At 47.4% G+C, this 13,701-nt stretch overlaps 1 protein-coding gene across 12 annotated transcripts in view; it reads left to right on the forward strand.

Moving 5' to 3' along the window:
* The window catches only part of FGD3 (FYVE, RhoGEF and PH domain containing 3), a 65,474-nt gene that overhangs the window by 14,048 nt on the left and 37,725 nt on the right, over window positions 1–13,701 (forward strand). For 2 of the 12 annotated variants that reach the window (XM_070795129.1, XM_070795133.1), the window contains exon 1: window positions 9,463–9,865. The exons of 1 other annotated variant lie outside the window; for it this stretch is intronic. The gene's annotated coding sequence lies outside the window, so the exon portion shown is untranslated. Of the gene's footprint in view, window positions 1–9,445; window positions 9,866–10,924; window positions 11,040–13,701 lie in introns of those variants that run through there. 9 more of the 12 variants (XM_070795132.1, XM_070795138.1, XM_070795137.1 and 6 more) reach the window with 7 other exon arrangements.

A 13,701-nucleotide genomic window follows, 5' to 3' on the forward strand; every position in this document is an offset into this window, starting at 1 on the left:
ATATGTACCACAGCTTCTTTATCCATTCATCTGATGATGGACATCTAGGTTGCTTCCATATCCTAGCTATTGTAAATGGTGCTGCAGCAAACATTGGGGTACATGTGCCTTTTTCAATTTTGGTTTCCTCAGGATATATGCTAAGTAGTGGGATTGCTGGGTCATATGGTAGTTCTACTCTCAGTTTTTTGAGGAATCTCCATACTGTCTTTGTAGGAATTCTTTAAATAGTCTGGATACAAGTCATTTGTCAGGTAGATGTATTACAAATATTTTCTTTCTGTTTATGACTTGCCTTTTCATTTTCTTTTTTTTTTATTTTCAATATCATCCATATTACTTTTTTATTTTTTTTTAATTTTTAATTTTATTTTATTTTTAAACTTTACATAATTGTATTAGTTTTGCCAAATATCAAAATGAATCCACCACAGGTATACATGTGTTCCCCATCCTGAACCCTCCTCCCTCCTCCCTCCCCATACCATCCCTCTGGGTCATCCCAGTGCACTAGCCCCAAGCATCCAGTATCGTGTGTCGAACCTGGACTGGCAACTCGTTTCTTACATGATATTTTACATGTTTCAATGTCATTCTCCCAAATCTTCCCACCCTCTCCCTCTCCCACAGAGTCCATAAGACTGTTCTATACATCAGTGTCTCTTTTGCTGTCTCGTACACCAGGTTATTGTTACCATCTTCCTAAATTCCATATATATGCGTTAGTATACTGTATTTATGTTTTTCCTTCTGGCTTACTTCACTCTGTATAATAGGCTCCAGTTTCATCCACCTCATTAGAACTGATTCAAATGTATTCTTTTTAATGGCTGAGTAATACTCCATTGTGTATATGTACCACAGCTTTCTTATCCATTCATCTGCTGATGGACATCTAGGTTGCTTCCATGTCCTGGCTATTATAAACAGTGCTGCGGTGAACATTGGGGTACACGTGTCTCTTTCCCTTCTGGTTAGGGAGCCTTTTGATGAGCACAGGTTGTTCATGTTGATGAAGTTCATTTGTCAAGTTTTTATTGTATGGCTAGTGTCTTTTCTAGCCTAAGACATTGTTGCTTATTTCGAATGCATGTATGTTTTCTCCTATTCAGTTTTAGTTTTGGTGTTTGCAGTTAAGACTGTGATTCACTTCTAGTTATTTTCACATGTGTGGTGTGAGTGGTGAGTTAAGGTTCATTTTTCCATATAGATAACCAATTAGTCCAGCTTGTTGAGAGGGTTTTCCTTTCTCATTGACAGCTGATGGCACTTTCACTGAAAATCAGCTGACCAAGTGAATGTGAGTCCATTTCTGGACTCTATTCTGTTCCATTGACCTACTTCTCTATCTGTATGCCAATATGCTGGGAGAGAGTGAAGGACAGAGAAGCCCAGCGTGCTGTAGTCCATGGGGTCGCAAAGAGTCAAACAACTCTTTTGTTGCTGACTGAATAACAACAATGCCAATATCATCACAGTGTCTTGATTTTGAATTTAATATTATTATAGTAATCATTTTACTTAATAAATTAAATCATTTTATATTTTATAGTAAGACCTGTGCTGCGGTAATCTATTGAACTAGTTCTCTGTTGGTGGACATCCAGAACACCTCCAATTTTCACCTATTACAATTATGACTGTACTGCATGTCCTTTCTCATCTGTGTGAGCATGAAGGATTGACACCTGGAGTGGGCACGGCTGGGTGGGAGGAGGTATAAGCTGTGTGTTGCCATCCTTGTTTTGGTCGAGGCTCCAGACTGCTTTCCCCAAGATGGTGCGGAGCAGGGGAATGGTGCACCCCAGGCCCTATACTGCCCCTTTCCAAGTCGACCTCCAGTGTTTGGTGCCTCTGGAGTGCTATCTCATGTCTTGCTTCTGTGCTTTGTCATGGAGACGAACCATATGAGGAAGTAGAATTCGTTTGTTTGTTTTAATTATCTTATTCTAAGAAAGTGATTAAATGAAAAAATGGCTACAATGATTATATGGCTAGAAAAATAAAATGATACAAGAGAAATCTCACTCCTACCCCATCTTCATCCATCCCTTTCCTCTTGTTCTGTATAGACAGCCCATTTTAAACTGCTTTTAAACATTTTCAAATTTACAGAAAAATTATAAGAATTGATTCAGCAAGTGTCAACATTTTCCCATATTTAATCCCTCTTTCTCTCTGTATATATAGGCAGACTTTTTTCGGTCAGAACCATCTTCAAAAAAAAAAAAAAACTTTCAGAGCTCACAGATGGAACATTTTGTGGCTAGAGACTTCCTCTTGTGTCACTCAGGCTCTGGTCATTCCATTTTAGTGACTAGCTGCATCGTCCTTTAAGGCAGTTTTGCCGGATCCCCCTCATTGTGCAAATTCCCCTCTGCAGTTGGCAGGTGGCCACGTGGTTTACCAGCAGGTCCCTCCTAGGTGGGTCTTGGTTGTTTCCAGCCTTCCTCTTAGCAGCCTGACGCAGGCTGCTGTACTTGTGCAGGTGTGTCTGCAGAACTGTGCCTGCAGAATGCCCGCATTCATCAGAGAGGTGAATGCCAGGTCAAAGGGCAGATGTGCCGTTTCACTCTCCCACCAGCCAGGTGGAAAAAGCCTCCTCCCAGGCCTCACTTCCCTCCTCCCTCAGTCTTTGCCCGTCTAACTGGGAAGAAAGTTATCACAGTTGTAGCTGTAATCTGTAGTTCCCTCATTACATGTGAGGTGGAGCCACTTCTCCTTTTCTGTGATTATCTGTTCCTAACCTTTGCCCAGAGCTATTGGGTTCTGAATCATTTCACAGCATCCTCATCTGGCCCAAATGATAGTGGCTCATCTGATGGCAGATCAGATCAGCCATCTGAATCTTAAAAAAATTAAAAAATTGAACCATTTTGCAATAAAACCAAATTTAGGTTGAGTCAAATTAACAGTAAATACATTGCTTTACATTTGGTAGCTGTTTTTTTATCATCCTTTTGTCTTTCCTGCTGCCTCACTGACACATGAACCAGATAGTTATTTAGAATGCGAAATGTCATAAGAGACAAGATTTTGAGAGAAAGCTAACTTTCTCATGGCCTTACAACAGGATTGTTCCATCTCATTAAAATATTCAGTACTGAATTTATAATCCCTAGATTATGGAATAGTTTTAGATGTACAGACAAGCTGAAAAGATAATATAAATTCCTATACCCTTCACCCAGCTTGCCACAACATGGGCATCTACAAAACCAGGTTCCATTTGTCAAGAAATTGGCATTGGTAGAATACTACAAACTACAGTTTGTAGTCAGATTTCACCAGCATTCAATCTGGGGTATCATATTTTATTTACTATATTGGATTTTTAAATTTAAAAAAAATTTAGACTGGTTTTACTTTCACAGCACTGTTAAGAGGGAAAAGGGATATTCCAATATATTCCCCGCCCCTGAACATACATAGCTTTCTCATCAACAAGGTAGTGGTGCATAGCTTTCCATTAACAACCTCTCCCACCAGAGTGGTACATTTGTTACAACAGAGCAATTGTAACAGATTGAGCAATTGAAGAGAGAATTAGTTTCTCTTTTTATAAGTTTTTTTTTTTTAACAATGTAACTTTTTATATGAAGAAATAAAGCACCTTAATTCTTAATGTTTTTAATGGCATGGGATTGTGAAGAGTCAGACCCGACTGAGGGACTTCCCTTTCACTTTTCACTTTCATGCATTGGAGAAGGAAATGGCAACCCACTCCAGTGTTCTTGCCTGGAGAATCCCAGGGACGGGGGAGCCTGGTGGGCTGCCATCTATGGGGTTACACAGAGTCAGACACGACTGAAGTGACTTAGCAGCAGCAGCACAACATAATGAATAAATGTTGGTTTTACTATTTTTCATCTTTCTATATTTATAGCAACAGTGAGAGATTTTCAGTGTTCTGACAAAATTTCTAAATGTGCTGGAACAATGGTACTTTCCCCTGTTGGTCAGACTTTGCAGGCCCTTTTCTTGGTTTTGCACTGCTGTGCAGTAGGAGCTGCCTGCTGCCTGGCTCGTTAGAAGGGATTTGCTGATGCCCGCTCTGGGTCACTGTGATGGCAGAGGATACCCCATCAGGGACGCTGAAGTGGTATTGACTGTGTGGTTCTGATCCCCAAGGACACAGGGGGACTGTGGGGCGGAGGTGAGGGGGCACATACAGGGGGCCAGTAGCAATGCTGAGAGTAGGGTCTCTGATGGGAGAACAGTGGAGCTGACAGCTCTTGGACCATCCAGAAGAGTGGCTGCCCCGGGTGTATTCCAAGTTTCCTAGTACCAAAGCAGTGATTGTTCAATGCCCATGGTCCAGAATGGACATCTGATAGCTCACAAGAGTGTCCCAGGAGAGGCTGCTTACACCTACAGTACTGCAGGACAGCAAGAGCTAGTTCAGCTCTGATCAGTACAGGCGAGAGGATGGAGCTACTCCCAGCCCTGCCGCTTCCTGGTGACAAGGAAACTGGAGCCTCTGTTCTCTACCCTGCTATGGTCAGAGGATTTGAGATATTTGAGTGCCCACTCAGAATGTATGTGGGTGGGCTAGGCCTCCCCTTTTCTAGCAGGCGCTTTTCCATTGCTGGTAACCGTGAGTAAAATCTGAATTTGTTCCCACGGAAAAGCGTCTTAAACATCTTCAGAATCTCATATGGGCTCAGTTATGATCTCAAAGCTCAGTGCCACATACAGTACAGGTGAGAGGTGATTTTTGCCCGGAGCTAGTGCTTTTGTTGTCCCCTGTCTGCAGGAAAACCTCAGTGAAGCTTGACCACATGTTTGATTCTGCATGTTCTGGGGCCATCAGATGTCCACAGCCAGTGAAACTTCTGCATGATCAAAGGACCCTGGCAGTTGATCTGATTCTGAGCAGCATTTGGGGTGGGCCAATGGGTGCCAAGTTTCTCACAAATCCAGTCCAGGCGGAATCTGGCTCAGGTATGTGCTTAGTAAATACCAGCTAGGAGAGAAGGGTCTGCTGGCAGGGGTACCAGCAGACAAGAACCATGAAGGGGCACTGGTGATTGTTTGGGAGATGTAGAGCTGGACAGAGAGCAGAGAGGACTGGGATGAACTGGAATCTTCTAGGGCTCTTGTTTGGGTCTCTCTCATCTAATCACAGTGACCTTCAGAAAGGGAGGCATTGCTTCACTTTCATCTCCCAGATATTGTGCAAATTTCCCCTGTGACCATCCCTAACTCACGTCCCCACAGAGAAGGAGTTATGGGAGACACAGTCCAGCTTAGCTCGTCGACAGTCTGGAGTCCAGTCCCCTTCATCTGATGGCTACTGGCCCAACTTCTGTGCATTTGCCTGGCATATGGGGAAGAGCAAACTGGAAGATTTTGAGAACATTTTTTGAGAGGCCACGCCTGAAGGGAGCATGTCATTCCCATTGCCCAGGGCTGGCAACACAGCCCACCATCCACAGGGGAGGTTGGGAGTAATAAGATGTGGTCACTTCACTCTCAGTACTGCTCCATATTCCTCACGCTCAAATAAGTGCGGATAAGACACAACTATATGTGGCTGTTTTATGTTTAATATCCTATACTATAAAAATACCCGTTTTGGATGACCTCTGTGTCCCTTGAGCTGGGACACAACAGGTGTATACACTCCTGGAGTAAACAGTGAATCATGGAGTTCAGGTTTGAGCAGGAAACTAATATACAGAGAGATAAACAAATATATGGAGAGACTCCATAAACCCTAGATTTTACCACCCAAGGTCTCTTTCTTCACTCTTTCCACTGTTCTTTGTGCAGACCTGTTTGTTGAGGGCACAGCAGTAAGGCCAGGTAACAATCACAGGATTGGAGGCACACAAAATGCAACCAACACTCACCTCACAAGTCACTCAGCTTATTGCACACCATCAGGTTACAACACAGTTTAGTCAAAGTAGGGAAAAAATAGGAAAGGGGGTAACAAATCACTCCAGGAGAAAGTCCCGGAAGGAGGTATCTCAGCATGAGCATCAGTCTCTGGGCCAGCAGTGGGTCCCTTGACCAAGCATGAGTGGGAAGTGGCTTTCCTCCTGCAGAGCCTCTGGCAGGGCCATCTGGAACAGCACTCAGCAGTGTGGACTTGGGTCCTCCAGCAAAGGGGCATTAAGTCATTTGGCTTAGTGGTCTGAGCTTTTAAGAAGTCAGTCAGTCAGTAGGTGTAACAGTTACTCCGGGGGTCTTGTCTCTATCAAACAAATATATGGAGTCAAAGTATATGGAGTCAAATATATGGAGTCAAAGTCACCCCTTCTGTTCCCAGTCTTTCCTAGGATGCTACCAAACAAGTGCCTTATCTCTGTTGACACTCTCGATGTATTACACTTAGACACTCAGAGTCCTATGTTGTACATTCAAAACAACTAATACGGAAATTCACATTTGCCACTGTGACTGCATCTTGAGTTATTTAATGTAGCTTAAATTCTATGAGTTTCACACAAGATGAGTAGGAATCATAACACAGAAGAAGTCAAATCATGAGATCTTCCAGGGTTCCTCTCTGACCAGTCCCTTATTCCAAGAGACTGTCGTATCCTCCTCTGTGTGGGCTTGGGCGCTAACCAGCAGCCCCACGTCAGGATATGGGCTGGGCCCCATTCACCGTCCCCCAGACCAGTTTCTCTTGGCTGGCTTGGGGCTCTCTCCCTTTGGATCACCTCTTGAGTGAAATGAATGGATACTTCCCTGGTAGAAAGGTCTCTGCTCACCTACTCTCCCCAGCCTTTGATTACACAAGTTCCCTTTTAGTGACAGCTTTCAGGGTTCCTCTGCCTTCCTTGGATGGGCTGTCCCTCAGTCTTTGCCAGCTGTTGTGCTAGGTGGGGCTGGGAGTTTCTGGGGGCAAAGCAGGGACCATGTGGGAGAGCCCTCATGATCAGCGCTGCTTCCTGTGTGGCAAGCAGCTTGGGGGAGGATGGATGGGCAGAGGGATGCTGTTTGGGGAACCTGGCCTTCCGCTGAAGAGCCTCTGACTCATGAAGCTATTCAGGGTCATGGAGAGTGAATGGCAGAGCCTTCACCATTGTTACCAGGGAACCCTTCAGGGATGAGGACACAGTTTGAACCACCGGGTCATTAATGGAATAATTGGATAGAGAAATAGGACGGTGTGCCGTTAATACCCTGCAGTCATCTCTTCACTTTGGGCTGATGCCCCCTGACCATAAGTCACCCTGTGTGCATTTCCTGATGACCATTTCATATCATTGCATAACGGATCTATTGCCTAATGAAATGTCCAAAACTGAGTGACATAAGAGAACACTTACCAACTCAGTTTTGGTGAGTCAGGAATTTTGGTACAGTTTGTCTCTGGCTTAGAGACTTTAGTGAGGTCGTAGTCTTACCCAAAGACTTGACTGGGGCCAGGGGTGCCCTTCCAGGTGATTCACGACCTCATGGCAAGTTGGTGCTGGCTGTTGGCTGAGGGCCCAGCTCCTCCCCACATGGGGCTCTCCGCAGAGCAGCTTGAGCATCATCATGATATGGTGGCTGGCTCCCCCAGAGTAAGTACCCCAAGAGAGAAAGGCAGAAGCTGCAGTGTGGTGACTGACCTGGCCTCAGAAGTTACCCTTGATATTTCTGTGGTGTCCTATTGACTGCATTACTGCATCAACCCTATTCAAAGTGGGCACAGCTGCAGCAGAGCAGGGTCACCAAGATCCCTCTTGGGGCATGGCTGCCACAAACATGCTTCTTGTTGGAGGGGGTCAGCCACATCCCGGTGGAGAATCTCCTCCCCCACCCAGGATGAGAGGGCACTTTACCCCCGTTCTTCTTTTCAGCGTATTCCACCACCACATGACCCATGGATCATTACACTTGGTCTGCTGCTGTGCTGCCAGGCTTCATCTCTGCCTTCTTGGGCCATTTCTGTACAGCAGAGATCTGGGCTTGGGTCTCCAGGTCCTGATGAGGTCCCCTTGCCAGTCTTCTGCCTTAGGGATGTCAACAAGGGGAAGGGCTGTGCTGGGTGATGGTGGCAGGCACTGTCCTTGCCAGCCTGGACTGGAAGCACTTGGATAATTGATCTACCCCAGGCCAGGCTCTCTTTCTTCACAAAACTCCAACCACGCATCCTGTATTATCTCAATTTTATGAGAAGAATTGGGGCTCCAAGGGGCTTAGTGATGTATGGAGGTGACACACCCCATCAGCCAGGATATGAAACCAGGTACCCCTGAGACATAGGCTGCCCTCTTTTCCATCACCTGCTGACTGAGCTGCTCTGAGTCCACAGTAATGGCTGGGGGCCAGGTGGAACTTATCTTAACGTTGGTCTTCAGATTCCTGGAGAAGATGCACTCATGTATTCTGGAGCTGGACCTGGGTCCAAGGTGGTCCTATCCGTAGGGCCTGGCACATGGTGGATTTCACTGCAACGAGTCATGGAGGTGAGCAAGAGCTTATCAGTGTCTTAGTCGTAGAATTCTTCGTCTTTGGTTGAAAGGAAGACTATCTGGAGGTGAAAGTGGGTAGCATCTCTCAGACTACCCCCTTCCAAACAACTGGTAAATATTTAGAAGAACAGAGGGTGGAAGCAAATCCCCTCTCCAGCTGGTGTGGGCATCCCTTGGAAACCCATGGAGAAACATGGCTGTGTGGTCTGCCAAGGGGGGTCAGTGTGGACTGGAGAAATTATCTCATTAACTGGCCCCTTCAATGGTCTCATTCGTTATACTCACATGGTCCCTGTGTGTGAGGTACTGCCTCTGAGGGGGCTCTATTGTGACCCCCATACAACAAGGAAACCAAGGTCCAGAGAAATCTCTTTGCTTTTTAAAAAACATATAAGGCTGGATGAAGAATCCATCATTTAAACTGGACCAGAATTTGTGGTCTAAGCCTTGCAGCAATCTTGTATCTTCATATATTTACTTTTCACTCTAAAAGTCATGGAGCCCTCTCTGTAGGTGCTAGGAAGGGCTGGATCTGGCTGGAGCAGCCAGATCATCAAATATGGAACAGGTTTCCTCAGGAAATTGGGGTGGGGGTGGCGACTGGCTTCACCCCTGGGAGCACCTTGAAACAATCCACTTTCAATTTTCCAATAGTTTATGGCCATTTTCATTGTTCCCATCCAAGAAAATTCAAGAAAGCCTCTGGTGGCCCATTGGGCCTTTTCTTTGATCTAGGAGCCACAGCCTGTATGGTCTGGAGCCAACCCCACTACTCAGGCACTGCTGCTGCTGCTGCTGCTGCTAAGGCACTTCAATCGTGTCCGACTCTGTGCGACCCCATAGACGGCAGCCCACCTGGCTCCCTCATCCCTGGGATTCTCCAGGCAACAACACTGGAGTGGGTTGCCATTTCCTCCACCAATGCATGAAAGTGAAAAGTGAAAGTGAAGTCGCTCAGTCGTGTCTGACCCTTAGCGACCCCATGGACTGCAGCCTACCATGCTCCTCCATCCATGGGACTTTCCAGGCAAGAGTACTGGAGTGGGGTGCCATTGCATTCTCCAACTCAGGCACTGAACCCACTAGATACCCACTGAGTGCCCCCTCTCTGAAGGTTTGAGAGACGGGCACCTGGAAGTCTGCTTAGAAAAACAGATAGAGGCAGAGGCAGGACGGCTGTAGCCTCCACACCCGGAACCACTTGGGGCACGCAGAGCAGTCGGTTAAACTTTAACCCACCTTGCGGCCAGCATCGCCTGGTCCTCGGACAGCATTCCAGCCGGTTGGGGCTGTATCTTTTTGTATGTGAGGGAAGGGAAGAACCAGTGCGGAAATGCAAATGCACTGTCGTTTAGTGACCCATATTGCGAAAACCAGCAAAAGGAAGTTGTGTTTTGCTGCTGCCTGAAGTCAGTCCTGGAGAGAAGTACGTGCGCCACAGAAGACAGGTGAGTGGTGCTGGCTCTGGGGTCTTTGCCAGCCCAGAGAGCCTCTGCTGGTCCCTTAAGGGGCACTTCTGGGGTCAGGGAAAGTTCAGAGCAGTAGTCATTTGGGGTCGGATGTCTCTAAGGCAGGAAGCTGCCGTGGTGGCGCCGAGCAGTGTCTTGTGTCCCTTTTGTCTTCCTGTGGTGCCTCTGGCATGATTTGTAGCAAGTCGTTGAGCAGTGAGTGAGCACACTGCTGAGTGTCCTGTGGCAGTTTAGACTCTAGCAAAGATGAACTTGAGGGCCGGGGTCCCCGAATAGACTGGACCTATGGAAGAAGGATAAGTGGTCCCAAACACAGTCCCTAGAGACTGTGGGGCTTCAGAAGATTCCGCTGCAATCTGCATTTTAGGTCCTGACAGGGCCTGTCTATGATGGGCTGCTAGGAGGGAAGACTGAGCCTGTCAGGGCCTCTTCCGAACCTCATACTGTGCCCAGAGAGTGCAGGGTGGTGGCCAGGCCACCTTGACCTCGGGGAGGTGGCCAGGCCACCTTGACATCGGGGAGGGTGATGGGCAGCCATGGGGTACCAGAGGCAGCTGTGTTTGTGCTGGTTGTACTGAGGGGGCATGTTCTAGGGCACGACTGTACCCAGAGCACTAGGCTCCCAGGACCCTGTGGCGTTTGCAGTGTGGGAGTCCCTCTGATTGCAGACCATCAGCCCGTTTACAGTTTCTCGGGGTCAGTGAGGTGCTATGGATTCCCCTTGGGAGGTGGAAAGATGGGTCTGGGGTTTTCACTGGAGGAGGGAACCGAGGAGTATGTGGCAGCAGGTAGCTGGTATCCTGGTGATGTTCATGGCCCACGGGGACATTTGGCTTGCAGTCCCTCCCCCAGCTCTGTGACTATGGGCCACTGATTCTACCACCCAACTTTCCCATATGTGAAGTGGGATCTGAGTGGTACCAGGCTCCAGAGGTGAGCACAGCCCTGGGAGGCTGGGTGTGCTCAGGGAAGCTCTGCTGTTACTCACACTAGTCCTCAGACAAGTCCCACAGTGACTTTGCTCCACCACTCTTTTAGGAGAGGAAGCTGAGGGCCACAGAGAAACTGAGGCCCATCACTTGCCCAAGACCATGGACTGTAAGCTGACAACCTGGGCCCAAACTCAAACCTTTGGAGCCTGAAAATTTGATTGGCAAGTGGCCCTGGGGCTGGGTGGGGCTGGGTGCTGAGGGGAGGAAGTGGTTTGTCTTCGGCTGGGTAGTTGCAGGAGGCCAAGGCCCTGGTTCCGCAACTTGCGCTGACGTCTGTTTCCACACAAAACCAGCACCTCTGAATATGCAGTGGCCCCCAAAGCTGGACAGGACTCTATGCTCTGCACACACAGAAGCCTAGACTGCAGTAGGTCTGTTGAGGTTAGAGCTGAGATGAGGTGTTGAGCAAGGCCCCAGAGGAAAGGTGAGGCCTTTCTGCCCTGAGCCCCTTGAGAGCCGAGGGTGGGGGTTGTTGCTGGACTCAGAACAATGATCACAGAAGAGTCTCCAGGAGTACACCAGGATCACGGTCAAGTGCCAGGAGCACTTGTCTTGCTGCATCTTTGCCATCTGCTCCAGGTGGGCTCTGATGACCCCACTGACAGATGAGGAAACAGGTCCATGGAAAAGGGGATGAGCCTGGGAGTAAAAATGTAACCTTCAAGCAGTATTGACCATAGCACAGATGTGAAACCCAAACCTGAATGGGGTGTCGCTCACCTGCATGACCCCTGGCTGCCTACAGCTATGAGATCCATCCTGGCTCCAACCCCCAAATCCTGTCCCCTCCCCTCTGGGCTCACACACCTAGGCACACTGCCACCTCTTCAGATGGCATGACTCACTCTTGTTTGCTTTGTGCCCTTCCCTCTGTCTGGGACACTGGTCCCTCTGCCTGTGATACTGCTCTCTCTGTCTGAGATATTGTTCCCTCTACTTAGGATGCTGTTTCCTCTGTCTGGGTTCCTGTCCCCTGTCTGAGCCCCTGTGTGTGGTGGTGATGACTGGTTGCCTAGGTTCCCAGTGAAGTGGATGGTAACCTACCTTGTACATCAGTTCTACGGGGTTTTGTGGGGGCTACTTGGAGCCCCTTGGTGCCCAGGACACAGAGCTCTTGCTGGTACAGCCATGCGGCTTTGGGGAGGTGAATCCACCATCTAGGCCTCCGTTTCACTGTAATTACCTGACAGGGTCACTGTGCAGTTAGATGAGATGATGTGGGGCTGTCAAGTGACGGACGGTAGGAGATGGAGTTTAACCTTCTGTAATCTTGATTTGCATTTTGTATTTTCAAAAATTTGGACTTGACTAAAGCATATTTTTGTAGGGCTATGTAAAAGTACATATTAGAAGGAAATAAAACTGACGTGCTGATTCAAATTCATCTATTCACTTACTCACTGAACATGCTTACTGAGCCCTGCTATTTGCCAGGTGGCAGACCACACGAAGGAGGTAAGATTTCCACCTGTGTGGTCTGCAGCCGGCGGGGAGTGGAGTGGGGAGGTGTGGGTGAGCCTGGCAGGTGGGAGCTATGGAGGAGGGGGTTCTCTTCTGAGGAAGGCCTATCACAGAGCAGGGAATGAGCGCGGGGAGCTGGGCTAGGCTGTTCCTCCAGAGGGAGGGCCTTGAAAGCCCCCCAAAGTGGCTCAGTGTGGAGGGAGAGGCAGAGTCATGTCTGTGTTAGGGTTTTCAGTATCAACTGGAAGCTGTTGGAAAGTTCTTATCCATTTTGATTCATTGCTTTTTTAAATAAAAATTTTAAACACAATCAAAAGTAGAGTGGAATATTTGTGAGCCCAGGGTGCCCCATGGGAGAGGTCAGAATGGAACAAGGAGCCCCTGTTGCCTCATCCTGAGTGTGGGCCTAGGGATCTTGGATGCTGTGGGGATAAACTCTTTTCCCAAAAAACTTTATTATAAAACATTTTAAAAATACAGCAAAGCTCCAATAATTTTGCAGTGCTCACTCCTGGGATTCTACTTGCTTTATCATACATCTAGCTGCCTATGCAAGAAAGGATTTTACTTTTTATTTCCAAGGTTGTGGTTTTATTTCTGTAGTTGCTTTTGATGTATGGCAATGCATAGTGTCTGTAGTATTTATATTTGTTCTCCTTCTAGATAAAAGTAAAAACAGAAACAAAATATGAATCAGAAATAAACATAAAAATTTAAAAATAGAAAAAAAAAAGGAAATAAAGAAGAATAGTAAATATATACATAAGCAAAAAGATTAAGTTGAAGCAGTACAGGGACTTCCCTGGCAGTCCAGTGGTTAAGACTCCACGCTTTCACTGCAGGGGGCATGGTTTGGAGCCTGGGTTGGTGAACTGAAATCCCTCATGCCATGCAGCACGGCCAAAGAAGAGAGAAAGAAACATCACAGTGATCTGTTTCCCAGACACACCTGCCTGCATACAGCGCAGCTCTGCACGTGGGCCTTCTAGTCACAGCTCCTTACACTGTACCCAGTGCGTTCTTGGGCTTGCTTTCGCTGAACTTCTGTTAACTCAGCTCTGGGCACATGTCATCACTACTGGACTCATTGTGTGATTTTGCCAACTCCTACTGTAGCTGAACAGGCCCTGTGATGGGGAACTAGGAGCTTCAGGTGATGCTAATGGCTGGAGGTCATCAGCCTGGTGAGGTGTCCTGCCCATCTTTGTCTGTTAGGACCACTAAAAAGCGATGATATAGCCAGTTGGAGGTAGAGTGTTGTGTGCTGCCTCGGGCTTTAAGAACCTTTGTGGGACTGTTGTTGGGTCCAGTGCTGTTGACCAGTCTCCTTTCCTCCTCGCTCTGCTAGCCCCATCCTGCCTT

The sequence above is a fragment of the Bos indicus genome, chromosome 8, assembly GCF_029378745.1.
Source record: "Bos indicus isolate NIAB-ARS_2022 breed Sahiwal x Tharparkar chromosome 8, NIAB-ARS_B.indTharparkar_mat_pri_1.0, whole genome shotgun sequence".
Taxonomy (NCBI): Eukaryota; Metazoa; Chordata; class Mammalia; order Artiodactyla; family Bovidae; genus Bos; species Bos indicus.